This window comes from Malaclemys terrapin, chromosome 2 (assembly GCF_027887155.1).
Source record: "Malaclemys terrapin pileata isolate rMalTer1 chromosome 2, rMalTer1.hap1, whole genome shotgun sequence".
NCBI classification, from domain to species: Eukaryota; Metazoa; Chordata; order Testudines; family Emydidae; genus Malaclemys; species Malaclemys terrapin.
Window position 1 is genome coordinate 124,921,178 of NC_071506.1, and position 27,006 is coordinate 124,948,183.

A 27,006-nucleotide genomic window follows, 5' to 3' on the forward strand; every position below is an offset into this window, starting at 1 on the left:
ATGTCAGCTGTGGGGGAGGAAGTGGAATGGCATTTGAGCAAGCTGGGCTTGGATAGCAGGGACTTGAACTTTGGGTCTCTGGCAGCACACATAAGCAGCCTACTCCCTGGGCTATTGGCTAGTCTGGGGTGCCTCTAGTGCTTGTGCGGGGGGGGGGATTGAAAGGTCTTGGTTTTCTGATGCGAAATGAAAACTAGTTTTGAAACCTCAAATTATTGTGTGTAACAGAATTCTTATTTTCCAGCTAGCCTTAGTACTGACCACTCTCGACTGCTGTAGAAGTCAATGGGAGTTGGGGGTGTGAAAGACTGACAATATCCCGAACAAACTTTATGAAATAAAGATAAACTTTATTGAATTAAGTTGCACCCTGTTGAATTAGGGTTAATACCTTTGAAGTTCTTTGTATTAAAAAATGCAATTTTGTATGTGTTCTTGTGGCATTTTATATACCTTCTCTATTAGGGTGAGGGAGGCTAATGTACTTCCTCCATTATCAGCCCTTTGAAGCCACCCCCTGGAGAGGTAAACATATATGAGTTTAAAGTGGTTTCTTTAGGGAACAACTAACAGAGAAAGGGATTTTTTTGATAAATAGCCTAATTTTAAATTGGCTCAGGATCTTCTTTCTGATCCAGCAAATCGACAGAACCCATGGTTCATCAGGGCCCCATCCTTAGAGTAGGTTTGGTAGGATGGGGCCTACTGAGGCATCATAAGACTGATTGCTTGTTTTGAGCTGAATCTGTGATTAATTTGTAACCACAAGGAATCCCCTTGGGTGGGGAGGTGGGGTGGAGGTTAAAGGACTGCTCCTACCAGAATCCATGTTAGGATGAACTCTGATAAATTTATTAGTATGCATATAGCTTCTTTCATTGTTTTAAAATGTTATCTCTATTGTGATTTTTATCTTAAGATTAAAGTAGGTTTGGAAATGCTCTGTGGTACCTCAGAACTGTAGCAATTACACCTGCTAGCATCATTGTCAGGATGATCTTTACCACAGATTTACTTACGGATCCTGAGATGACCCAGGAGTCCGATCCTGGAACCACAGACTCACCCGCTGTAGGTACAGACATTTCCTGGTGGGTCAGCTGCCTGCTGGGAGAAAGTTCTTTCTTTTTCCTTCCTTCTCCCTCTCTTTTCATCATGCTAGCAGTCTCTGAAGAGAAAGAAAGCAGGTATCTTTGGGCTGTCTGTGCTGGGAATAACACAGTGAAGGCAGAGAACTATGCAGCCTGGAGATACCCTGGTCAGAAGGGAGAGAGATGTAACTCTCTATCACAGAAAGGCAATGGCTGTGAGCAGGAAGCATGAGAGTGCGTGCCCTTGCTGTCCCATAGAGGGGAATACAGATGTAGTTGCCCTAAGCTGTAACAGTGGGTTATCAACACTTTTTCAGGACTGGGGACTATCCAATTGGGAGAACAACAAGGAGTCTGGTGGCACCTTAAAGATTAACAGATTTATTTGGGCATAAGCTTTCGTGAGTAAAAAACCTCACTTCTTCAGATGCATGTGAGGTTTTTTACCCACGAAAGCTTGTGCCCAAATAAATCTGCTTAGTCTTTAAGGTGCCACCGGACTTCTTGTTGTTTTTGTGGATACAGACTAACACAGCTACCCCCTGATATCTGACACCAATTGGGAGAGTCCTCCTCATGTGTAGATTTCAGTGTGTTCTCCATTATGAAACCACCCATGTCCTCCCTTCATTTGCAGCATTGGCATGTCTGAAGATTCAGATTCTTGTTCTATTCCAGCAAATAGAGTGTTGCCAGCTCCATCCAAATCTGAACTACATAATACCAGTGCCAAAAAACTTTGGGCTCAGACCTTGGATGAAGTGAGCTACAGAGCCCCTGGAAACTCTGATGCCAAAATTACAAAATGAATATTCCATCTTCATCATATTTATTCTTTGAATTTCCATTGAAGAATCGTCTCTGTAAGACTGGAAAAAGCATGTCTGTAGTGACCTCTTGATATCCAGCCACCTGGATTTATAAGACTATTTTCATCCTAAACTAAATTGCTTCCTTTGTCATGTCAGATTTTTTTTCTAGAGTTGCAAAGCAGCTATTTTATTTTTTGTTAATAACTTTGGAGTCATGGCTACATGTTGCCTGCAACTACAGAAATTGCTGTGGTTGGGATTCTGAACCGGAGAGGTGTTAGCACTGAGAAATGAATCAATGTCTCTAAACAAGCTGTCAAGATCTTTAACAGATGTTTTGTTAAATCATTCTGCACCATTGCGCTAAGTCAGTCTGAAACAAAACTTGCCTTTTTAAAAGATATGAATATCTTCCTTGAAATTATGTGGCTTATTGTTGAAGACAGGGGACAGCGTTCAAGAAAGTCGGGAAGAACTGTATAACCTAATGTAACAACTGTGATGACATGCTTTCAACAAAAATAAAAGAGTAACACTATGAAAGTAGGAGAGTTAGAGGGGTTAACAGATGCACAAATGTTCTGGGTTTAAAAATACTGATTTTTTCATCTCTGATCAATAAACTAGATCCTGTCCTATATAGTAGTTTTGTAGTTGTCAGATCCCAGAAAAATAGCCTTATTAGCTAGGGTGACCAGGCATCCCGATATTATAGGCTTTGTTTTATATAGGCAACTATTTACCCTCTCCCAACCCTGTAAAAAAAGTGCCCCAATTTTTCACACTTGCTATCTGGTCACCCGATTATTAATAAATGTAGGCAGATGGCACTTCTATCAGTTTTCTTCCACTAATTCTCCAAATAGCCTGAGGAAACTGCATATACCAAAACCTCCTCAGTTGGTGTTCGGTATCAGAATCACAGTCGTGTCTTTAATATCATAGTTTGAGCACATCCGGTAATCTGACCTGTCAGCATGCTAGCCAAGTGGAAGTGACAGTGAATGACAATAACAAACAAAATAAGATGGCTGCCAGGTGTGCAGAGAGACCTAGGGACCTCAGTCAACTGAACCACAAATCCATTAAATGATTTAATTTTGTGTATCCAACTGTGGGCTATATTTACAGCAACTGTGAGAAGTATGCAAAAATAAAACATGCATGTGAATAAACAATTGGACAGACGAACAGAGGTAACCCACAGAACAAAACCCACACATTTAATTATTCCTTAGTTATTTGGTAGACATAAGATTAAAGGTTAAAATCACATACATAAAAGAAATTCTTGTCTAATATCACCTTAAACTTTAAAAAAATCTTTCTTAGCAAAATTGCTTTTGACCATTAATGCTGAAAGGAAATATGCATTGTCCTCCATGAAAATAGGCTAGTCAGTTTGACTTTTGTTTTAAGCCGTCTCCTAGTCACTTTCACTTTCTGGCTCACAAGACGATGGAGGCAAACACAAACCAGGAATGTGTAAATTCACACAAAGCGTTTAGGCAAGATGATCTGTCTCCATGGCACTTAGCAGGACCCTGCATGGATCCAAATGTAGGAGTGCAGCTAAAATTGTGGAAATGTTCTTAGGCATTTCTTAGGAAGTGATCTTAGGCTTTTATAAAATTTCTTCCTTCCCACTCTCTGCTTAAAAATCCTTAATTTCAGGCTAAATCAACTCCTTTAAAGTTACTATTTAAAATATAAATCTAGTAATTAAAACCAACAAAAGCGCCTGTTATTCTACCTAAGGTACTTAGAGGGTGCCCATTACTGTAGTCTGAGAACACCTCACAATCTCATCTGAAGAAGTGAGGTTTTTACCCACGAAAGCTTATACCCAAATAAATCTGTTAGTCTTTAAGGTGCCACCAGACTCCTTGTTGTTTTCACAATCTCTAGAGCATTTATACTCAAATAATCCTCTGAGGAGGCAGTATTAGCCCCATTTCATAGCTGAGAGAAAGAGTGAGAGTCCTGCCCAAGGTCACACAGGAAATCTGTGGTAGAGCAGGGAGTTGAACCTAGTTGCAGGTGCTCACCCTAACCACTGGGCTATCCTTTTTCTTAGTATGAGTCTGACTATTATGCAGCTAGATAGCAGGTAAACCACAGGACATGGATTAACTGTAAAAGGGAATGGCTAAAACATGCCTTCAGTAACAAATCAAAATAGATGTCAGTCTACATTTATAAAGGAAAACACCCTTCTTTGACAAGCAAATTTCATTGAATTAACAAGTAGTGTATATTCCCTCTCAGGGGCGGCTCCAGGCTCCAGCGCACCAAGTGTGTGCCTGGGGCGGCAAGCCGCGGGGGAAAGCCTGCCGGTCGCCGTGAGGGCGGCAGTCTCACCTTTGTATGTTAGTTCACACAAACAAATAAATCAAGTTATTTGGATCTTTTGCTGATTTTTTTTCTCTCTGGGATTCCTAATCAACTGCCTTTTGTAATTAAGAGGTCTCTGTTTCCGTTAAACCATATTATTCAACACCTATTATTATAAATATCGTCATTTCTGGAACACAAGGGATTATCACCAATTTTTGATCCTTGGGAAAAAAATCCTGACTCGTGTATGACCAAAACTATGTCTGTGTGAAATGTACCCCTTCACCCAGAACAAAATGCAAATAAACTAGCTTTGTTTAGGGGGGACATTGTGAGTGTTGAGGGGGCACAGTGTCCATCTCCAAATCCATAAGCAGGTTTGTGGCAGCCTGATCAGACTTCTGCAGTTACTGCTCTGTTAGCAGGACAGGCAATGATCCAATGTGCTTTGTACATATGGGATCAGATTTCAAAAAATCTCAGCACTCAACAAGAGCAATGGGATATGCTATGTGCTGAGTACTTCTGAAAATCTCCCATGGGGATTGTAATCATTGGATCCATGTAACTTCAGATCCAGTATCAATGACCCAACAGTTTCCTAACTCGTATCTTCTGGATTGGGCTTCATGGAAATGTTCCCCCATGCACAGTGTATGCAAGGTTGAGTGTCTTACAGGCTGTGTTTGGTCTCTACAATGAAGCATAAATTTCACCCTTAAAGCATAACCTGCTTTCTGTGAAATTGGAAGTGTAAGATCAAGAATTAATGAGGTAGTCATTTTAAAATAATCAGCAGAGGTCGGAGACTGGTTCTGCTTTCTTTAGAGAGATTTAGGTTTAGAGAAAAAGAGGTGAAAATAGATGACTATGACAGTCCTTTTATGGTTCTGAATTGACTGGTTAGAGAAAAGTGTTTGGACAGCCTGGTTTAAACTTAGTAGAAGGATATATTAAATAGGTGAGGTGGATGATTAGACATCATGGAGTGATATATTTATTTATTTAATGCCAACAAAACGAAAACAAAACAAACAAAACTTTGATGCAATATTAAGCCTGCCCTGCTGTAATCACGAAATGCAACAGTTAAACGTCCCATGGCAACCATATTACATATCTTGTGGGACATTTCCTTCACCCCTCAAGGTCCCTTTTCACCTCTCCAGCAGCAAAAAAAGGAACATAAAGATGCTTTAAGGTAGCAGCTAACGAGTCTTTTGTTGGGAATATTGAGCATGTGTGTGAGCTACACCAGCTTCTTCTGCGGCTTCCTGATAATGGGGCATTCCAGGGCATGCTGGGATGGGGGTGGTGCAGTTAGGAGAGAGTGAGTTTGAGTGCAGTGCTTTCCAGTGATACTGGCCAGAAGAGCAGCCCCTTGAAGACAGTTACCTGCTGATGCAAGTGAGGGGAGGCCTTAAGTTGTTCTAATTTGCACTGGAGGCTGTTCTGGTCTACACATCAGAAGGCAGAAAGAATATGTAAAATCACCAACGGCTTTCTCCATCAGATGCATTGAGTGCTGCATAGGTGCAATGATCCATTCCTTTGAGAAATATATTTTGACTGCTTTATGAAAAGAATTACTGGCACTCTTGCTGGACTGTAGACAAGATTTGGAGGCTTTGCAATGGGTCAGCTTCCTATTAAGTATTTTCAAGTGAAATATATTTATTTATTGCTTTTCACATTTTTTCCTATTGAGGAAATTCCTGTCCTCTTGCAGGAAATCTTGAAAATCTGGGAAAGTTGTTTTGTTTTTTTCAATTTTCCCACACAATCTTACTGTTTCCCAACTTTTCCAGTTTGGAAATAGTGAGAAAAGGAATATTGACAAAACTAAATAGTGATGACTTTTGAAATGAGGCTGCCTGATCAGTTTAAAAAGTAACCAATCCAAAATTCATATATGAAATATTAATAGATATAAAACACCATTTAGTCATCTATGTAAACAGCTCATAGCTAGATAACTATTTGCTCTATTTCCATACTTGAGTTGACACCATATCTCTGTTATATTTTGTTAAATGTATTGCATCTGCCTGGGAAGGGGATAGACCTCTCTAAAAATAAAATCATTTTACACTGATTAATAAAGACTTGCTTTAGCATTTTCTACAAGGTAAATTAGTGTGGCATCCCTTCACACTATTTGTGGTTAGGATAAAAACCTTATGGCAAATCCCTGTATAATTAGCTGGGAAGAGACCAGTAGGCTTCTAAAGACTTAAATGTTCTAGAATTTGATAAAGCTAGAAAGAACCACTAACTCGTCTAGTCTGAGCTTCTGCATAACACAGGTGATGGAATTTCACCCAGTGATTCTGATCTTTAGCACAACAACTTGTGGATAAATTTAATATAGAGTTAATTTCTTTGTATAGTTTTTTTTTCTTCTTTTAAACCATCCTATGGAGTTTTGTAACAGGATTATATTTTTTTTCCTAAATGGTTCAAAAAACCTAGAAAAAGGTTATCAGTTTCTTTTAAGTTTTAGCCCATTTCCCAGTTTTTAACAAAATGCAGAATAAAATCAAACTTAGAGTAGTTGGCTGTTAGCTTGCTTGTTTGTTTTTGTACCTTACCTTACATATGTTTGACACATCTCTCTGTGGGCGCCTGATCCTTCACAGTAATCTGTGTTGGCCCTGTAGTAAGCTCTACTGAAGTCAAATAGGGCTCTACATAAATGAAGCATTCTAGTGCCAGTGATCACAATGCAGGTTCAATGCCAAGATTTGGTAAAATTGAATATGTTACATATAGATAGCTTTATAATTGATGTAATTATATGCAGCGGTTCCAGTGAAAAAGTTTCTGCTTGCCTGAAAGTTTTTTACTAGTTTAAGAGATTCCCTCTGCAGATATTAACTGAGATTTTCAAAAGAGCCCAAGGGAGTTAGATGCCAAATTCCCCTTGAAAACTCCAGCTATAATGGATAATCCTGGTGTAGCCAGTAAAATCACTCAAACACAAAGAAATTTAACTATAATCACAGTGAGATTTGTATTAAAGTCATGCACAAATATTTTAAATGTAATAAGTATGGAAAATATTCCCCATGTGAATCCATATCAAAATACAGTATGGAGTATAAAGATACATTAAGAAAAGGACTGAGTTCTGCAAACCATTACACCAACATTTAAGAGTTTGCAGCATCAGCCCCAGATGTTGATGTTTATATTGTTTTTCCCTTCATGGAAAACATCAACTAACCATTCTAAATGACCACTGACACTTTGGTGCATATTAATCAATATAAACCTTTCACTCTTTAATTCTGAACGAATTAGCAGTAATTAAGTTTGCTAGTTTGTCAAAAATATCAGCAGTCATTCTGAGTATACTACCTGTCAGTCAAACATCTTTTAAATAAATCATGATAGCATTTTCAGCTCCAATTAACAGATCATAAAAATCTTTCCCTGTATAATGTTTGTCCCTATGTGTCTATCTATCTAAGGTGTGTTTGTTTGTGAAAAGGGGAATACATGATGTGGGTGCAGTAACTACTTACTCTTTGAACAGAAGTTTTATTGCATGAGTTAAGAAGAGAGCATGTACCCAAATGACACAGCTCTTCTGAGTAGACTATAAATATGATACAGTTGAGGAGGCAACTGGTTCAGCAGGAAATTTCACTGAGTTCTAGAAAGACCAGTGGTTATTTATCTTGAATCAAATCCTGCTCTCCCTTCTCAAAGGGTATCTTACCTGAGCATGCAGAACAGAATTTTGGTTTCTAGACTAGCTTTATTTTAACTACCATTTCTTCCGACTTGTGCTTCCGAAATCACTGTCCAAGAGGAAGCTCTGTAAAGCAGAATATTCCCTAGTCCAACTCAGAATGATGGGTACGAAGTGAAAGTAGGAGGTGGGTTGTGGAGTCCCATCCTGGAAGCAATGAATGCTTAGGTTTCAAATGTTTTTTCAAATTGGTGGCTGTTACACCGACCAGGTTTGGGACATGTGTAATTTTATCTTCTAGGGTGGTGAAACTTCCATTTAATTACTAGTCAAAGCTGATATATAAACAAAATAATGTGCACAGTCGTTTATGTAGACTGGAACAAATCCTTCATATGAAAATATGGTTAGATGCTTTAGCTAACATAACTATTGGAGTGCATGACTGCAAGTTAAAACACTTCCCTAAACAATACAGTAATCTTTCTAGAAGTAGTGAATTCTGAGGAAAACAAAAAAAAGCAAACCCTTTTTATTCATTCAGCGGTAGCGGGCCTGGGGAATAAAAGAACATCAACAATGGCTAAATCTCCCCATGTTAAAGTTGATTGCTTTGGGAGAAACCATCTCACTGTTCTTTGGTAGCTGTTTGTTTATCTAAAGGATGTATTGGATAAATTAAAGAGAATAAGAAGACTAACCATTATACACATTTATGTTGAAAATTCTGTTCTCTCAAGAATGAAAACTACTATAGCTCATCAGTCTCTACAAATTTCCTTGGGACCTCAAGAAAATTGATCATCCCTGCACGTCACTGATATCTGTGCAGGGAGAAGGACCTTTGCATATATATCTCCTCTTTCCAAGTGGCAGCGTGGGAGGGCCCTGATGTTTCTGTGGCACTTTGTATCTCCTTCCTCTGGCCCCTGTGGGGGATGCTTTTCAGGACCAGGGTCCATAGTCAGAGAAGGAATGGAAATAGTGTAACTTCAGTCACAAGGACAGCTCTAGCAATTGGGAGCTCTTGACAGAGTTGCTCCAATGCAGGTGCACTACCAAGGAGCCTGGTGAAGACAGCTGCCATGGGCTAGCAACAGCACAGAGTGCCTCCCTGCAGATGGCTTTAGTCTTCTGCAATGCCCTTGAGATCTGACAGTTTGGGAGTAGACCTTTGGTCACTTCTGTGGGGACACAAAAGGGCAAATTCTAGGCCCCGCAGCAGGATGATGATGTGTGTATATGTGTGGGGATCCTCTTGTAGACATGTCCTTCCCTAGAGTTCTCTACCATGGCTTTTTACTGGAAGAAGGGATGATCTAGCTCCAAAGGTCAGTAAACCAAACACAAAGGAAGCCACCTTTTAGAGAGAGGTAAACATGTACCTACTACACAGACAAATAGATGTGTAAAGTTTCTTTGTGAGAACATGGAGTGTAACACTATCTGGCAAATCTGAACTGTGGTTTTGGTTTTGTGAAAGATGTATCTCCAAGGTCATGATTCTGTCTTTAAGAAGCTACAAAACTCTAGAGCCTTAGATAGAGTGAAAAACTTTCTTGCCATGTTTATTACAAAGTACAGAAAAAAAATTAATAAATAAAGACAATTTCAACACTGACATGCAATGTCAACACTTTTCTTCAGAGTTGCTATCAGAAACAGGTCCAGAAAAAAAATGAAATCAGATCTTGATTGGTGAGTATGAGAGCCCTTAACCTTGGAGCATAGTTGAAAAAATGAGGCACTCTGTGGAGGGGCTGGGAAAAATATGTATTTCCACTAGTAAAATTTGTTCGATCACTGAAATATAATTTTTTTTTTTTTAGTGCAGCTATACCCTAAATGGTGACTCTCTAAAAATTGTATTATGGGAACCTATGATTATTTCTCAATATTTTCCAAATCAAACCTGTTTAGCTTTATTTAAATCATATTTTTTTTATTTTCCTTTAGAAAAAAATTACAATCAAATAATTGATCTAGAATCATTTGAAAAGAATTAACAAAAAAAATAAAAATAAAAAAAATCCCAACATTTATTTCTCACAACACACTGTAATCCAAGAGGAAAAGAGAAGAAAAATTCTGTCAAACAACAGTTCTCTAACATACTACATGAACCTTTTTTTAATAATAATTACTTAGAAGAAAGACTGATGATATAGCTAACAGTGATATAGCTAATAAATTACTGCCATTCTGCAGAAAGGGAATACTTGAAAAATTCAAAGCAATTTGAACTGAATTTTTAGAGGTCTATGATTAACATGGACCCTGAAGATAGATATGTCACTCCCCCTTCCCTCCCTTTATCGTAAACCTCTTTATTTACTTTGTATTTTAATGAATCTCATATTTTGCTATATTTGTTGTATTTGGAAACATTAATAAAAATTATAAATAATAGTAAAAAAATGATATATCAGGATAAACCTAATATTTTGGGATAGGACTTATCAAAAATCTGAAGTCCTCATAGTCCTGCACATCTTTCTCAGAAAAAAAAGATTTTCTGAGTATAAATGTAAAAAGAAATTGTGTTTTTGTTTGAACTGCCAATCCTGTAAACTCCCAGGGATCTGAAGGTCAAGCTGGGTATATTAATTCACACCATTCATACACAATAATAAAAATTCTGCAAACTAAATTTTTCCCTCATATATAATTTTGAAATCACACTATTTTCTGATTATGCCCTTACTCATAACTTTGCAACTTGGTTGAAGACTAATGGAAATTAATGGAGTTATACTAGTATACATTCAGTGTAACTGAGTGCAGAATTTACTGTTCTAAAAGTAACTGGAGTTTATTTCTATTAAAAAAAAATGTTTTTAAATAGGAGCCTAAATTTTGGTCCTAAACCATAAATAAACAGCCTGATTTTTAAAAGTGCTGAGCACCCTGCAGTTTCTACTGACTGCAGTGGTCTTTTGAGCATGTCCTGCACTATGGCTGGAGAGTATTTATACCTGCTGATTTGGAAGTAACCAGAAAAGACTATGTTTTTTTTTTTTCTTCAATAGGGATTTTTGCACATTTCCTTAATCCAAAAGAGATATCAAAATGGGTTGTTCCCCCACTTCTTGGGGCTTAGTAGTTTCAGCTTGGAAATTAAAATGAGGAATACCAAACTATTAGTCTCAGGGCTTGTCTGCATGAACAATTAGTTTGTGGCAAACTCGGGTGTGAATCTGTCCTGATCTGGTATGAAACAACTGTCTTCGTGGACCCTCCTGATGCAGATTAGCAGTTTATTAATGTGCTTTGATCTAGACCTCTTTGAAACAGGAAAAGGGTCAGCAGGGGCCATATGGATAGTTAATCCATGGCAGGCTAGTGCAGGGTAAATTCACACCCCAGCTTGCTGCAGACAACTTGTCCATGTAGACAAGGCCTCAGTTCAGAGAATGGATCTCTGTGGTCTTGAGCAACTTACTCATTCCAAATTTTTCAAGTGTTCACTGACTGAGTGTTTCACTGGGGGTACTCTGCTCTGGTATCATTAACTATTAGTAAGGGGAATAATAATATTCACTTACCTCAAAGGGCTGTTGTGAGGGTTAATTAGATAATGTTCCTAAAGTATTATAAAGATTACAAGCACTATAAAAATGCTTTTATTCCACTTCCTTGTGGCCTGCAGACGGACAATTTATTTTACTATTTATTATGTTGGACATTTTCCAAAAGGAGGGCTAGAAACATTGCTACAATATTTATAGATAACTACATACATATATGAGTACAATTGCAACAGCAGACTAATCAGAAATAAAGTGAAACACAACAAAGAATTACCAGAGCAAGTAAACATATAGTTTTATTGAGGCTATATAGTTTGTTTCAAATGTTTCCCTAATTGAAAAAAGAAACACAGAAATCACCCTGAACACACATTTCATCACATCTAAAGATTTAAATCTTCACCACAGAAAGATCCCATCTGGACGTTAACACCCGAGTTATTCTTCTGATAATTTACTGGAAGGAATAAGGTAGAGTTACAGGACTAGAATCCAAAAACCAGAAATGCAAGTCACATCATTTTCATAGCTAGCTCACAAAATCATAATTGGGTGAATTAAGCATGAAGTGGCGTCTTTAATGTTTGATTTCCATTCCTAACTCAGATGAAATTAAATCTTTCACATTATTTTAATAGTTTAGGTAAAATTCACACACAGTTCATTTTATATTCACGTTGTATACATATTTAAAGTACACTGCTTTAATTTGAATAAATTAATTTCTTAGGAGCACTATGAACTCACACTACACTATACAAGTCACTGAATTTTACACAAAAAAAAAAAAAATTGATACCCACGAGGGCAATGAAGGGAACTACTATCCCTGCTGTATAAGTGAACACTGTCAAGCCCAGTAACTTCTGAAAGTATTTTGACCCTTCTCTTTCTGATCTTATTGGATCCTGATAATTCAAGGAGAAATATCATAGTGGGAAGAGGTAACTAAACAGTTTTGAATCTCTGAGTTTTGGTTGATGGCACTTGAATTGCCACAGGAAGTGTTTCCTGTGAGGCAAACTTAATTTTGGAGTGATGTTCCTGCCAGTTCTCTCTGAAAAGCACTTGATTTACACATTTGATGCTATTCTTTTGTTTTAGAAATTTGTCTTTCCTAAACCAATAAGTAATATGATCAGACATTACAGCTTTCCTTATGAAGAGGAAAATAGCCATGAACTCTCTGGAGAAAAGACTGCCTTTTAATTATACGTACATACTGTGTCTAGTACAATGGGGCACTGATCCTAAGTTGGATCTGTAGGAGCTACTGCAATACAAAACTAAATAATAAAAATAATAATCAAATAAACACATTAATTTAACCTTAATACAGAGAGAGCTTGCATGAGGCCCTGTGTACTGCTGAAATGCTTAGCAGTATCTTCTGCCCTCATGCAAATTAATAGAAAAACTTCCACTGACTTCACTGAAATCGGGATGTGTCTCTGAACACTAGAATTAAGTGCTACATAAGGCCTTAAAGAACCATATGCACTGGGAGCCATGTGAAACGCACCATTTGAAGTGGTAGTGAGGAGTATGTGAAATGCACCCCTATGCAGATAGCTCACTCAAGGTCTGTTCAGAAATCATCCCACTCAATCCCTATTATTCAAGCTTAAGTAGGGCTTAAGTGGCACTTAACTGGTACATGCATAAGTGGAAAATTTCACCTACAGATAAATTGGAGCTGAATGAATATAGATACTAAAGGAAAGAGTATGTGTGTGTTGTATTTTACATTTTATTACTTTTTTTTTAAGTGTATCTGAGCTGCCTATTTCTTCTTAATGGGATCAGCTTCATTAAACCTTCCTCACATTGAAGAGTACTTCATTCCACCAATAATCCATTGAAGTCACTGGAACTACTCACAGAGTAAAAGGCTACTAAGCCAAGGGAAGGGCATTCTAAACTGGCTCTTAGGAAAGAAGCAAAAAAAATTCTGGAGGAAGGGACTGTCTTTTTGTTGTGTGTTTCTACAGCACCTAGTACAATGGATTCCAGGGCCATGACTGGGGCTCCTAAATGCTACCACAATGCAAATAACAAATATTCTGTTGGCCTTTAAGTTATTATTGTTGACTGAGCAGATGACCTGTGACCCAGTTTAATGTCATCCTCAGTAGAAACAGGAAGAGATGAACTGATAAGTCATTTATTTAACAGAACCTACTAAGTTTTATGTTATCATTGTCTGTGCCTGATATGCTGAAACTACTCAAGGACCCTCACAAACAAGGTCAGCTTCAGCCATTCAGCCAGGCCAGGCCCATATGCAGGCCCTCATTCCCATCTTTTTTTTTTTTTTTTTTTTTTTTAAGAAACAGTGCATACATCTTCATACCACTTTGTACTCCAGTAATTGTATATCTGGGTTAAAACTGACTATACTCTCTAATTTTAACACTCTGGAGGGATCAATGTCCAAAGTGATTCCCCCTCCCCCCCCTTCAAAACACAATGGGGATGATTTTCTTTTAACTAAACTACTAATTTGACTATTATTATTACCCTTAATTGTATTATCACATGCAAATAACTAATAATAATAAGTAATTAGTAAGCTGCTGAATTCCATCTATTGAACCTATTTTCCTTTTTTCCAACTGAACACATAAGTCACAGCTATCAGGACTAGCTGAAGAACTAGACATATATGGCATTTGTATAACTCTATGTGAAGGTAACAAGGTTAATGTTGCTATGTTGGAATGAATGACCTGAAGGTGAGACAGTGCTTCTGCCTGTTTTGACTTAAGTGTCAATAAATGGAGATGTAGTGAGATATTTGGTTAACAAATAGTCCCCTCTAGCTCCTTTGCAAAAGCATCCTGTTCCATTTTCTTTCTCCCTTTAAGCTAGAAATAAATAGTGAGGCAGCGGTACTACACCAGGTGAATCTGAACTTCAGAGCATTGAAACAAAGCCAAACCCACAGTGTAATGTAATGTTCAGAATTAGGTCTCTGTTAAGATTCCATTCTACATGTAATGTTTGTCATTCTTCTTTCTTCATGGTACATTTCTGAGTGTGACCATCAGAGACAGAGGATAGAAACTGGAAGCAGGAGGAATGTTACTAAAGACTTTGTTACAACTGTATTGACAGGCACAAACAAAGAAAACTGAAAGAGAATAAAGAAAATGATAACTAAGGATACCAGACTCTAGTGTTCAGAGAAGAAAGCTAAAAATCCAAGGATCTACACTAGGGTTAACATGGAAAAGGGGAGTACCAGTTCCACGTCATATATCTCCCTTCTTCTACTCCTGAGAAAGGTTTTGCTTTGGGATCTCCTTGAGGATTCAGATTCAGAGATTGGGACAATATAGGACTATAGGGGCTGGTTGCTCTGTTCAGCTTGTTCTACCATCACACCCAACCTCTGGGCCATGCACAAGTTACTTTGCATCAGGCCCTCATTAATTTTTGTAGGTTCCCCCTGCATTATAGAATTACTTGTCTCATTCTTCCACACATAGGTGTCCTGGGGACAGAAGTGGTTAGGGAGTTGCAGAGGCATGGGATATCTTGGGAAGATAGCCGTTGCCCTTGCAGATCATGGAGGAAGTAATGAGCATAGCCTCCTCTATGGAGCTGAACTCATGGAAAACTCTGCCTTCACCTATAGAAAAAAATATACAGAAATTCCACAATTGAAACACACAGGCATTCTAATCAGGTATATGGAAGTACCACACTTAGAAAAGCATGTGGCCGTGTGTTGGGAACACAACAAATAACTTGGAAGAATAAGGGATGTCTTTTGGAAAGGAGTCAGCCTTGGCATTTGAGTCATAACAAAGGTTGTTGGTGTTTGAATCTAAGCTTTTGTTTTAGAGCTCAAACTACCACTTGCCAACTATATCAAAGCACAGGTGCCTAATCCTTGTCTACAACCCTGTGGTTAGTGGTGTCTGCCTTAACTTTCACATTTTGCCTAAATTTTGTCTCCCCAGTAGGTGATATTTCTATTTTTTGGGGCATTTTAATTAAGTTGATGGTAAGTGACAATGGCAAACTATAGCTTCCTTTAAAGTCTTTCTAGAATTAAGTATTTATTTTTAATTGCCTTGCTACCCTATTTTTTATCCATTTAAGTTCCCCGTTGATTTTAATTAGGCTTTCCCACAGGTTAGAGCTTGTTCATCAAGCAGGTTTTCTCAAATGCTCTCAGCTATACCTTTAGCACTATTTAAAGAAATACAAGAAAAAAGTTGCTGCCCTCAATGGCACAGAATAATTAATAATAATAGCTATACAGCAAAGATGGAATCAGGTTACTTTCATCCTAATTAAGGGCTGTGGTAATGCAAATCATTATTTGCATTTGAAATGGCTTGTGGCTGCAGCAGCTCACAGTAAGGCGCCATATTCTTGGTAAGATCTCAAGACAGGAATAAAATTAATTTATGACATGCACACATGATCTACTCTGAGAGGTCATTCTGAACGTTGAGATGCCAGCTGCAGTGAGACAGCAACAGAGTCTCTGATAAAGAGGACTTTAGTACGAGCTGAAGTTAGGTGCTGAGAGAGTGAATGGAAATGAGTGACTATCAGAGCTGAGAGTTAACTGTTCCATAGACAGTCAAAAAGATAACTCAGCAACTGCATAGGGAAATATGGTACAACTCAGCATGAGAACAAATGGTGGCAGAATTGGATCCTTAATTAGCACTGCAGAAAACAGGAAGGTAGCCAGTAGAGGAGTTCCAGAATTAATTGTTCTTGAGAGCTTACATAGGAACGTAAAGATCCTGTAATCTGTGTTGTGACCTAAGTTCCCTGTAAGTTGTGGGGTTACGCAGCAGTGCAGCAGCCTATGTAGCACTGTTCAGGGGCTCAGGGAACCAACCCGGGGACCTGCAGTGGCTGGGGGAGGGGTGCCCCTCCCCTGGCCCCAACCTAGCCTGGCCCCCAACCTGCCATAGCTGGGATGGTCCCCCAGCCCCAACTATGCTGTGGCCCAGACCTACCGCGGCCAGGGCACTCCTACCCCGGCCCAAACCTGCCCGGGGAGGCGCAGCACAGCCTGGCCCCTGCCACTGCTGGGGTGGCATGGCCTGGACCAGATCCAGCCTCAGCAGCCCAGCTGGGACCTGAATTCGGGTGGCCTGGCCTGGACCGGACCCAGCTGCTACGGCCTGGCTCAGCCCTAGCCACGGCTGATGCAGTCCAGCCCAAACCCAGGCGGCCTGGCCCAGACCTGTTGCGGGGTGCCGCTCCCCAAACCCAGCCCCGGCCTGGACCTGAGGGGGCCGGGGGAGAGGCACCTATCCTGCAGCCCCAGCCCCGGAGTTGCCGCGATGGGGAGAGGTGCCTCTCCCGTACTAGCCCATGTGCTGCTGCATAGAGAGAGCTGGGGGGAGTCCTCTCTCCCCACAGTAGCCCTGGAGCAAGCTCCTGCACCCCAAACCCTTCATCCCCAGCCCCACCCCAGAGCCTTCACCTCCAGCCGGAGCCCTCCTCCCCACCCAAACCCTCTGCCCCAGCCCTGAGCCTCCTCGCACACTCTGAATCCCTTGGGCCTACCCCAACCACATGAATTTTGTTATGTGCACCATGAATTTTGATGTGTGACACATTGGTGCACATAACAAAATTGGTGCACATAACATCCATATTGGTGCACATAACAAAATTCATTCTGCACATGGATGGGAAAAATTAGAGGGAACACTGGTGGTGAGTGGCTGAATCCAGTGCTGAATTGGGCTGTGTGTATTTAGAAGTATTGTCCACCTGAGTGCTATGTCTAGAACTGGCTGGTGATCAGCATAATGGGTTTGTTAATGTGGGGAGACTAGGAAAGCAGCTTGGAGTATATGATTTTTTTTTTTTCAAATGGGACGTTGTGCTTCTTCCTGGGAGTCAGAACATGAGCTGGGTCAAGAAGAAAAAAGGATTTCCTGAAAACTCTGGAGCTCTTTAAGTGTAGTGCATGAAGGGAGACGACAAATGTATCTGGAAAGAGATTTTGAAGAGAGTCAATACTGATTAAGTAGACTGATTGAAGGCTGCCATCTTGGATTACTGCCATCATCTGTTCTCATGAGATTTTGGCCACACCAAACTGGAGCTGTAAAATCAATCCTTTTCTTTGGTCACAAGGTGGCCCAGGGTCAGGAACACCTGGAGGCACTGATTCATAATCACAGGTTTGGATCCAAACGCTGCTGCATTCAAAGTGCTTACGGTTTGATAGACTGTTTTGTCCCATTTTCAGTATAAAGATCAAAGTAAAATGCTCAAAAATAAAAAAAATAAAAATTCTAAGGGATCAGATGTTCCCAGTATCTATGTTTAATAATTCAGAAGAATAATTAAGGCTTCTTATTTAGAATGATGTTGTGTATTGTTCCAACGTACTTTACATTACATGGTATAATATGCAGATAGGGTCAAATCTTTCTCCCTGTGCCTAGCCTGTGTAGATGGGTATGACACAGAGGGCTCCCCTTGTTTGTGTAATTGGGCTGGATGGAATCCTCCCTCTGAGACCAGAGAGCACCAGTGGTAGTGAGGAGGACTTGCCCCTTAAACCTAATCTTGGGAAAGATACAGTATAAGGCAAATCTTGCCCCTTCTTGATACAAAGCGTGCTTGGATGCAGTGGAACCAGTGTGATTCAACTGCAGAAAAGAGGACAAGATTTGAAGAGCACATTCAGGGAGTACACCATACCTGTGTACTGTGAAGCTGTGGGACTACCCGGGTCCACTAGCCAAACACCATGTCTGCTTCTAGACAGAACTCTGGATTCAAACATCTTGGACCTGGGAAAGTTTGTATCTAGAGGGCAAGATCTATATCCTTCTTCTTCTGTTTTTTATGTTCAGCTGGATCCAAAAGTAAGGAGAGGCGAGTTGCTGTTTCTGGGACCCAGGATCCCCATGCACCCACCCTTCCCAGCTGGTTCCCACCTCACCATTGCTGAGTTCTAGCCACTGACCTCTGACCACCACCCACTTTTTTTGCCTCTTCTGGTGACTGTCAGCTCAGGTCACCAACCCTGCCAATCCAACTAGGGTCTTTCAAGGGGTTAAGCTAGCTGGTGAAAAGGCTTCTAGTATTTGAAGTTCCATCAGCTGCTGCTAGCAACAAGGTGAAGATCAAGCCAATCCCTGCTGTTTCAGGTAGGGGAAGTAGAAGTGGGCACAGGGCCGGCTCCAGGGTTTTGGCCGCCCCAAGCAGCCAAAACCAAAAAAAAATAAAAAAATCCGCGGCCGTGATCGCGATCTGCGGCGGCAATTCGGCGGGAGGTCCTTCACTCCGAGCCGGAGTGAGGGACCGTCCGCCGAATTGCCGCCGAATACCTGGACCTGCCGCCCCTCTCCCAAGCGGCCGCCCCAAGCACCTGCTTGAGAAGCTGGTGCCTGGAGCCGGCCCTGAGTGGGCAGCAGTGACTATGAGATGATTGAGTTTAGCTTAAGGAGAGTAGCAAAATACAGACCCTGGACTTCAGAAAAGCAGACTTTGACTCTCTTAGGGAACTGATGGGCAGGATCCACTGGGAGGCTAATATGGCGGGGAAAGGAGTCCAGGAAAGCTGGCTGTATTTTAAAGAAGCCTTATTGAGGGCGCAGGAAAAAAAACATCCCGATGTGCAGAAAGAATAGCAAATATGGCAGGCTACCAGCTTGGCTTAACAGTGAAATCTTCGGGGAGCTTAAACACAAAAAGGAAGTTTACAAGAAGTGGAAACTTGGACAGATGACTAGGGAGGAGTATAAAAATATTGCTCGAGCATGCAGAGGTGTAATCAGGAAGGCCAAAACACAACTGGAGTTGCAGCTAGCAAGGTATGTTAGGGGTAACAAGAAGGGTTTCTACAGGTATGTTAGCAACAAGAAAAAGGTCAGGGAAAGTGTGGGACCCTTAATGAATGGGGGAGACAACCTAGTGACAGATGATGTGGAAAAAGCTGAAGTACTCAATGCTTTTTTTTTGCCTCGGTTTTCACAGAGAAGGTCAGCTTCCACACTGCTGTCCTAGGCAACACAATATGGGGAGGAGGTGAGCAGCCCTCGCTGATGAAAGAACAGGTTAAGGACTATTTAGAAAAGCTGGACATGGACAAGTCCATGGGTCCAGATCTAATGCATCTGAGGGTGCTGAAGAAATTGGCTGATGTGATTGCAGAGCCATTGGCCATTATCTTTGAGAACTCATGGCAATCGCGGGAGGTCCTGGATGATTGAAAAAAGGCAATGTAGCGAGGCACGACTCACCCGGTACAGCACCTCCTGCTGGTGATCCTGGGAATTAACTCAATTTCAGCCTAGAGCTCACCTGCCTCAGGCCCCATATCCTGCCTGGACCCTGGTACCCTTTACCTTGGGGTTCTGCCCCTCCTGTACCCCTACTCTGAGTCTCCTCTCCCAGGGGAACCCCCATCCTCTAAACCCATCTTGCCTCAATTTCTGCTGCCACTGGGGCAGACTGCAGTCTGTAAACCACTCATCATTGGCAAGGGGGGCAGGTTTGGACCTGCTGCCTCTGCCTAACCACAGGCTGCACCTTTGCAACCCCAGTACCTGTTTTGGCCTTTGATCAGGCCCGCAGCCTGGGGATTTGCCAGGCTGGAGCTCCCCAGCTCCTCCTCCCTTTCCCCAGCACTGCTCTGTCTCAAGTTCCCTGAGCTCCCAAGCAGCCAGGTCCTTCTCCCTCCAAAGCTGGAGAGAAACTGTCTCAGCCCCTGCTTCACAGACCTTTTATAGGGCCAGCTGTGGTCTGATTGGGGCATGGCCCCAGCTGTGGCTGCTTCCCCAATCAGCCTAGCCTTTTTGGCTCACAGTCCCAGCCCTCTCCAAGGCATGGCTTTTATCCCTTTCTGGGCTGGAGTAGGATGATGGCCCTGCTACAGGCAAATACAGTGCCCATCTTTAAAAAAAGGGAAGAAGGAGAACCCGGAGAACTACAGACTGGTCAGCCTCACCTCAGTCCCTGGAAAAATCATGGAGCAGGTCCTCAAGGAAACCATTTTGAAGCACTTGGAGGGGAGGAAGTTGATCAGGAACAGTCAACATGGATTCACCAAGGGCAAGTCATGCCTGACCAACCTGATTGGGTCTGTGGATATGGGGAAATTACTGGACATGATATATCTTGACTTTAACAAAGCTTTTGATACAGTCTCCCACAGTATTCTTGCCAGCAAGTTAAAAAACTATGGATTGGATGAATGGACTATAAGGTGGATAGAAAGCTGGCTAGATTGTCAGACTCAACAGGTAGTGAGCAATGGCTCGATGTCTAGTTGGCAGCCGGTATCAAGAAGAGTGCCTAGGGATTAGTCCTGGGGCAGGTTTTGTTCAACATCTTTATTAATGATCTGGATGATGGGATTAATTGCACCCTCAGCAAGTTCGCAGATAACACTAAGCTAGGGGAGTGGTAGATACCCTGGAGGGTAGGGATAGGGTCCAGAGTGACCTAGACAAATTGGAGGATTTTGACAAAAGAAATCTGATGAGGTTCAACAAGGACAAGTGCAGAGTCCTGCACTTAGGATGGAAGAATCCCATGCACCGCTACAGGCTGGGGACTGACTGGCTAAGCAACAGTTCTGCAGAAAAGGACCTGGGGATTACAGTGGCTGAGCAACTGGATATGAGTCAGCAGGGTGCCCTTGTTGCCAAGAAGGCTAACGACATATTGGGCTGCATTAGTAGGAGCATTGCCAGCAGATCAAGGGAAGTGATTATTCCCCTCTATTTGACACTGGTGAGGCCACATCTGGAGTATTGCGTCCAGTTTTGGCGCCCCCCACTACAGAAAGGATGTGGACAAATTGGAGAGAGTCCAGCGGAGGGCAATGAAAATTATCACGGGACTAGGGCACATGACTTACGAGGAGAGGCTGAGGGAACTTGTCTTGGTTAGTCTGCAGAAGAGAAGAGTGAGGGGGAATTTGATACCAGCCTTCAACTAACTGAAGGGGGGTTCCAAAGAGGATAGAGCTTGGCTGTTCTCAGTGGTGGCAGATGACAGAACAAGGAGCAATGGTCTCAAGTTGCAATGGGGGAGGTCTAGGTTGGATATTAGGAAACACTGTTTCACCAGGAGGGTGGTGAAGCACTGGAATGGGTTACCTAGGGAGGTGGTGGAATCTCCATCCTTATAGGTTTTTAAGGCCAGGATTGACAAAGCCCTACCTGGGATGATTTAGTTGGGATTGGTCCTGCTTTGAGCAGAGGGTTGGACTAGATGACCTTCTGAGGTCTCTTCCAACCCTTATCTTCTATGTTTCTATGCCTCTGGGTAGAGAATTTCATACCCAGTATTAGCCCTCGAATGACCTTCTTTGGACTGGTGGGTGAGGTCTAACCAAGCATTCCCCAAGAAGTCGTAGTGGAAGGGGAGTAGTCAGCCAGCACCTACCTGTAAAGCCTAGAAAAGGCTAGTGGCCGACAGACTTTGTTCCTCACATAAGACGGCAGCGATGACTGGGGACCTTGCGAGAAGATGAGTACAAGAGGAGGATGCAAATCTTAAAAGGATATTCTGATTCCTCTAGTGAATGAGGATGTGGATGCAGGCTATTGCTGGTGTTCAGTAACCACTAAATTCCAGTTTTGGTGGCATCTGTATCCTGATGGGATCATATCATCCGATCATTATTAACATTTTAGTTTCATTTTAAAAATGTATATAGTGTTTAGAGGACTTTACGAAGACACGTAATTTGCATCCTTGTGATTTGCTTGTTTTGTACTATGAAAATTATAAAATACATTAAAATTTATAATTGAAATGACAAAGTAATTCCAAAAGGATTACAAAGGTACTACTACTACTATAACGTCTTTGTCTTCTGCAAAGAAATAAGTAAGTATTTAGGTTTCACAGGTTGTTTTGATTGAGCACAATACTTAACCGAAATCAAGCTCTGCGATAAAGCCCCATTAACCATGCCTTTTATAGTTCAAAATAATGTGATTTTAAGTACAAATTTGTTGATAGTTGATAATAAAGAAAGTAGTAAAAAAACCAATAATCATGAATTAGAACTATAAGAGATTTAGATAATACCGTCATGTGAGCATTTTAGTTAATCTCTAAAGAGATTTTATGACCAAATAAATAAATAATGTTTGGTATAATTTTTCCCCAAATGTATTCCATTAACTCTCCTATCAAAGAGCCACATTCCTAGCTGCTGTAATCTGACTGCATTGGAGCTATGCTGAAGATATGGCACTAAGTGCATAGTGAACTTACAAATACACAGTAAACACATAACATATTTTTGCCTTACCATTGTAATTTGTATACATCAAAATGAATAGCAATCAACCAAAGTCCTTTTATTGTTTTACTATGGTCCTTGCTTGAGGTTTGTATTACTTTTCATGTCTGCGGTAACATCCTAGCAGTACTAAAATAAGAATGGCATAGCTCATACTGCATTGTACTGGAGCATGCACATTATACACCACCTTTGTGGTATATGGTGCTACTGTCTCTGAGCATGTCATTTTCAGTATTTCCAAGCCCATGGTTTGTGTTTTGCCTCAGTTCTGTGACATACTTACCTATCTGTTCGTCCCTTAGGTGTGAGTGAGACTAGAACTGGTAATGTTCAAACACAACATTTTTCTTAGGGTCACCATAGTGCCTAAGCATTGCTGAGAACGCATCCAAAGTGGGAGGATTTTCAGTTGGCTAATGTACAAATGTGTTATAAACTTCCAATGCCTCCGCTCTCACTGGGTGCAGTCCAAAGGCTATTTTTATGTCCTCTTCTGTTTTAACATTTCCCGAAGTTTCGTATAAAGGTAGAAGCATAGTTACCGACTCCTCCAATTCTCAGCAAGAGTACCAAGGAAAGATAAATGTGTGGGTGGCTTGAAGCCCTGCATCTTCAGGTGTTTTTAGTTTGTTTCACTTGTGTGTTCGGTATGTCCACACTGCAATAAAAGACCCTACACACAAATGCAGCTGACCCAGCTCATCTGACAGGCTTGCGGGGCTAAAAAACTGTAGTCTAGATGTTCACACTCAGGCTGGAGTCCAAGCTCTTGCCCCCCACAAGGGGGGGGGGGGGCAGTGTCTTAAAGCTCAGGCTCCAATCCATGTCCAAACATCTACACTGCAATTTTATAGCTCCGCAACCCAAGACCATGAACCTGAGTCAGCTGACTTGGGCGCTGAGACTCAGTGTCTTGGGTTCTTTATTGCAGTGAACAGAAATCCACTGTGCCCTATGGGCATGTCTACACTAAAAAATTATGTTGATCTATATTACGTCTTCACCAGTGATTCAATCGCTTTTGTGTGTCTACCCTATGCTCCTTGTGTTGGCAGTCCTCTCGTGGAGGTGTAGTTATTAAATCGGCCTAGCAGGGCAGTGACGTCGGTGAGAGCAAAATTTTAGTGTAGACACTTACATAGGTAGGTTGACATAAGCTACCTTGCATCCACCTAACCCTGTAGTGTCTCAGTGCTCTGTAGTTTCTGTGTGGCTTTTGCTGATCTGTGGACTGCAGTTTCCTTTTTATGTAGCGCTTTGCACTCTGTACTGATCCACTGCACCCCTGACAAAAACAGCCAGAGTGTGGCCACTTCTAACACCATGTTGTGCTTTCTAGCATGGCCAGGCAACCAAGAGTACCTTTCTTGTTAGTATGTTGCAGCCTCTGTACTTCAGGAACCAGAGACTAGCATGTAAAGTTTAAGCCATGACTCTCTTTATTAGTTACATTACAGATAGGTCCTACAGACTCTGAGCATGCAAGCCCTGAGCATGTCTGCCTCATTATCAGAGTGAGATCTTCAGAATGGGAGAGATCCTCTGGTGAGTACACCTGAATAATTTTAAAGAGACGGTATTTCCTTAGCACTGGTGGGGGACTTATGACTCTGTGCCCTTGCAGCTATAGATTTATGCTTTTGGTACATCTGGGGTAATTTACTGTAATTATCAAAGTACATGTAATCACAGTCCATCTTAATCATAGCTGTTTCCTTTAACAAATATCTAATATAATCTTAAACTAAGCCAAAAACGTATGCCAAGTGAGTGAAATTAGCAAAATGGCATTTTGCTCCAAGTGAACCAGTAGAATATATCCATGTGACAATTTACAAAGGAGAGAGAAATAGAAATGAAGGAAACCAAAATAACTATAAAAATCAGAATAAAAAGATTTGACAGACAAGTACTAGATGCAGTTGAGAATATGAACATTTGGCCAAATATGCCATAAATAAATGGGAATAATATTTCCCTTGCATAACACAGTTAAAGCTAACTGTAGAGCTGTTAAGAGGACAACAATTCCATTTTGCCACAACTTTTGACGTTTCAAAATTTGTTTTCAATCCGCAGTGGAGAAACCAGGAGATATTGAAAAGGCAGAATGAACAACAGACTGGGGCCTGGTCTACACTACGACTTTAATTCGGATTTATCAGCTTTAATTCGAATTAACCCTGCAACCGTCCACACAACGACGCTATTTATTTCGATGTAAAGGGCCCTTTAAATCGATTTCTGTACTCCACCCCGACAAGCGGAGTAGTGCCAAAATCGATTTTAGCAATTCGAATTAGGGTTAGTGTGGCCGCAATTCGATGGTATTGGCCTCCGGGAGCTATCCCACAGTGCATCATTGTGACCGCTCTGGACAGCAATCTAAACTCGGATGCACTGGCCAGGTAGACAGGAAAAGCCCCGCGAACATTTGAATTCCATTTCCTGTTTGCCCAGCGTGGAGAGCACAGGTGACCACAGATAGCTCATCAGCACAGGTAACCATGCAGGCTGATAATCGAAAAAGAGCACCAGCATGGACCGTGAGGGAGGTACTGGATCTGATCGCTGTATGGGGAGAGGATTCAGTGCTTGCAGAACTTCGTTCTAAAAGACGAAATGCAAAAACTTTTGAAAAAATCTCCAAGGGCATGATGGAGAGAGGCCACAATAGGGACTCAGATCAGTGCCGCGTGAAAGTCAAGGAGCTCAGACAAGCCTATCAAAAAACAAAGGAGGCAAACGGTCGCTCCGGGTCAGAGCCGCGGACATGCCGCTTCTACGCCGAGCTGCATGCAATTCTAGGGGGGGCTGCCACCACTACCCCACCTGTGTTCGTGGATTCTGGGTCGGGAATAGTCTCATCAGCGACGCCTGAGGATTCTGCCGATGGGGGAGAGGAGGAGGAGGAGGATGAGGATGAGCTTGCAGAGAGCACACAGCACTCCATTCTCCCCAACAGCCAGGATCTTTTTATCACCCTGACTGAAGTACCCTCCCAAACCTCCCAAGCCAGTACCCAAGACTCTGACCACATGGAAGGGACCTCAGGTGAGTTTACCTTTTAAAATATAAAACTTGTTTTAAAAGCAAACGGTTTTTAATGATTACTTTGCCTGACTTTGCATTCGCGGTCAGTTCAGCTACTGGAAAAGTCTGTAGCTACTGGAAAAGTCTGTTAACGTGTATGGGGATGGAGCGGAAATCCTCCAGGGACATCTCCATGAAGCTCTCCTGGAGGTACTCCGAAAGCCTTGCCAGAAGGTTTCTGGGCAGTGCATCTTTATTCCCTCCTCCATGGTAGGACACTTGACCACGCCATGCTTGCAGAAAGTAATCTGGTATCATTGCCTGACAAAGCCTGGCAGCGTATGGTCCCGGTGTTTGCTGGCATTCAAGCAACATCCGTTCTTTATCTTGTTGTATAATCCTCAGGAGAGTGATATCACTCCTGGTAACCTGGTTGAAATACGGGAACTTAATTAAGGGGACAGAGGTGGCCGTTCCTACTGGGCTGTTTGCCTGTGGCGGAAAATAAATCCTTCCCTGCAGTTAGCCAAGCGCAGATGGGAAATTGGCCGAGTTTTTCGTGTTTGGCTAGCAGGGATCTTCCCTGTTACCAGCCACGCGGTGGGGGGAGGGGTACCATGATCATCCCAGAGAATTCATGGCGGGAGGGGGGCGGCGGCGGGGGGGGGGTTAGTTTGGTGCCTGCAGGGATCTTCCCTGATACCAGCCACGCGGTGGGGGGGAGGGGTACAGCGATCATCCCAGAGAATTCATGGCGAGAGGGGGGGGGTGGTTAGTTTGTTTTCTGGTGCTGCTGAATGTTAACAGAAAAACCGCAGCACTCTACTTGCCTGAAGGGGCCCAGACAAGCCCCCCCACACTGCCTCCCCCAACTGGCTGAGATTGGACACAGCTCGTGTGGAGTGCTGCCACTTCATTTCCCAATTCTGCAGCACTCTACAAGCTATGCTTGGTATGTGGGAAAGGAGGGCGTAGAAGCTTACCATGGCCGCATGCAAGCCGAATTCTGTTGCCCAGACCTGTGATCTCTAGCAGCAAAGCCACAGGCACTCAGCATTAAGAGGCAAAATGCGACCTTGCACAGAAATCACATGTGCTATGTAATGTGAACAGTGTTGGTCACCGTGAAAGAGTATAAGCATTGTTCTGCAAAATGTAGCTTTTAAAACAATTCTCTCTTTTTTCCCCTCCCTACAGCAGCTGCAAATTCCTCAAGCCTCCCTCCTCCATCCCGAAGGTT

General features: G+C 41.8%; 1 long non-coding RNA gene across 1 annotated transcript in view; it reads left to right on the plus strand.

Moving 5' to 3' along the window:
• Positions 1–25,086, plus strand: part of LOC128831086 (uncharacterized) — a 60,270-nt gene extending 35,184 nt beyond the window's left edge. The window contains exons 2-3 of the long non-coding RNA XR_008443744.1: positions 24,180–24,278; positions 24,813–25,086. This is a non-coding gene — a long non-coding RNA (uncharacterized LOC128831086). The remainder of the gene's footprint in view (positions 1–24,179; positions 24,279–24,812) is intronic.
• Positions 25,087–27,006: the final 1,920 nt, after the last annotated feature.